The sequence below is a fragment of the Gobio gobio genome (genome assembly GCF_949357685.1).
Source record: "Gobio gobio genome assembly, chromosome: 14".
Classification (NCBI taxonomy): Eukaryota; Metazoa; Chordata; class Actinopteri; order Cypriniformes; family Gobionidae; genus Gobio; species Gobio gobio.
The window spans coordinates 49,192,878-49,195,377 of NC_137107.1; the positions used below are offsets into that span (position 1 = coordinate 49,192,878).

General features: G+C 44.5%; 1 protein-coding gene across 4 annotated transcripts in view; it reads right to left on the reverse strand.

Annotated features, from left to right (window-relative positions):
• Window positions 1-2,500, reverse strand: part of tcf4 (transcription factor 4) — a 226,465-nt gene that overhangs the window by 31,833 nt on the left and 192,132 nt on the right. The window lies entirely within an intron of this gene.

Below are 2,500 nucleotides of genomic sequence, written 5' to 3' on the forward strand. Positions count from 1 at the left end.
ATATGTATCAACAGTAACGATGGCGTGAGTTTGACTCAATCTCAGCAGAAAACAGCGTCTTCTCCACATGAACAACACCAACCAAACTCTTCCAGTCTCAGACACGACTACAGTGATTGTGGGCGGGGCTAAGAGACGCTGCTCAGCCAATCAAGACCAGAGGCGGGCACATTACACTGAAATTGCCTTGGAGACCTGCTATTGCTCAGAGGTTTCTCTTTGAGTTCTCAGTTGTGTTTGTATTTTATTTATCTCCTGTGTTTCCCTTAAAGTGCCTCTATTATGCTATTTTAAAGGCGTCTGATCTCCTTCACATGCATTCAAGCTCAAAAACACTTGAATATTCACATAATCTGCAGCATCAGCTCTTTTCTCTCAGCGTCTGAAACGGTTCATTCGAAGATTCAGTCTCTCTAAACCCCGCCTCTCTGAGAGCTGCTCTGCTGTGATTGGTCAGTAAGCAAACGCTCATTATCATATGTATCAACAGTAACGATGGCGTGAGTTTGACTCAATCTCAGCAGAAAACAGCGTCTTCTCCACATGAACAACACTAACCAAACTCTTCCAGTCTCATGCTGCGTTCACACCAAACTCGAATAGAGCATCTGGCGCAAGTGATTTCAATGTTAAGTCAATGGAAAGGCGTGTTGACGCGTGTCTGGAGGTCCTGCGGCGTGGAAAGCGTGTTCCGCGCGGCGCGAAGGACGCAAATCCGCATTCGCGCGTCCAGTTCGCGCGAATGACGCGAATTGGACGCAAATTAAGCGTCTTGCGCGATACGCGCGTTACACGCGAGTGGTGCTGTTGTGCATTCACGCATTTGAAGCGAATTGCCGTCTGACGCCCGAGTTGAAAAATGTGAACTTTGGCGTCAATTTGCGCCGCGTTAACCAATCAGGAGCCTGCTCGCTGCTGTCACGTGGTAAAGTGACATGAGAAACCCCGCATAATTTAAAAATACTACTATTGTGTCACAAAATGTAGTTTTAAGACTTTTTCAGGTGAGAATGTAGTTGTTTAAAGCTCAAATCTGTGGTTTATTTATAAAGAGAGTGCCTATTTTAAAAAAAATAGTCTTGTTTTTTTGGAGTTGTGAGCTCCAGGCGATCACCGGGCACTCAGCACTCATTAACCCAAAATATAATTTGTCTTGTGTGGATCTAATGGGTGATCTTTGGTCTCATGAATCTATAATTTGTTGTCTGCCAAATCATTTTGACTGAGGGCAAAGTAGTTTCATAACTTTATTTTTTAAGGATATTTAAATACACATGCAGTGAAGATAATGTAGGAGTTGCCTGGACCACATTTGTGTGGTTATTAATGTATTTTTAATGAAAATGAAAAGAGGCAGAGTGGTGTTTTATGACATATTTCTCCTGGAGCGCTTTGAATGCGCGTCTATTTCGCTTCAAACGCTCGATTTATACACACGTCCAATTCGCCGCGTATGCGCGAATGGATTCAAAATGTTCACGCGTTAAGGCCAATTTATACTTCTGCGTCGAGTGTACGCCGTAGGCTACGCGCGTAGCCGACGCCGTCGTGAGCATTTATACTTCTGCGCTGTTGTCTGCGTCAATGTGCAATTACACATGCAGACACTAGAAGGCAGTGTCCTCGGGCATGTTGGTGTAATCAAGACAACAGCCGAAGAAGAAGCAGCTTGTTGTGTAGAATCTGTACATTCATGTCGGAATATCAGCAGCAGTGAGAGAGCGGATTTTCTTGCAGCTTGAGTTGTTGTATCTAATACATATTAAGCATCTCTAGTTGATTAGTAAAGTTAAATAAGGCGATCTGGCGCTGGAATGTGTTTGTGAAATCATGCGGAGCTCGTGGCCGCTGTTTTCAATAGCGGTGGCTCGAGCAATCGATTGTTGTTGCGGAGACTTCATTCACGAAATATACCCTAATGTGTCCCTGTTCTTGAGATAAAATTACTGATTAACATCTTTGGTTTTAATGAGAAAATAAATAAACTATACTCAGCGGATCTATGTATTTATTTACTACCATAAAGAATCGCTGGACTGCAAAATATTGTGTTATAGCAGACGTAAGGAACTATCATCCCATTTCTGGACACACACACACACACTCCTATAGCAGATTTTTTATTTATTTATTGACCTGAGGGAAGGGTTCTGGCAGACCAATCACAGCGCTTGCGGTCCGCGTAGAATTGACGCGTTGTTACATTTTTGGAGAGGTGCGCGTCAGGGTACGGCGTATCCAACACGTCTATGCGTAGGGTACGCCAAACTAGAGGGCTGCATTGGGATTGAGTCCCGCCGGGTCCCGCGGGACCCAACGCAAATCTCGCGGGAGCGGGCGGTTTGAATTTTGCTGCGGGCGGGAATGGGCGGCTAAAAAAAACACAGCGGGAATCGGCGGGATAGGGAGGTTGCCTAACGACATGATGGAGAAGATGTCAATAGATGATGTAGAAAAGAACCTCAAATGAGGTATTTACAGCACAAAAGCTAAGCAAGGA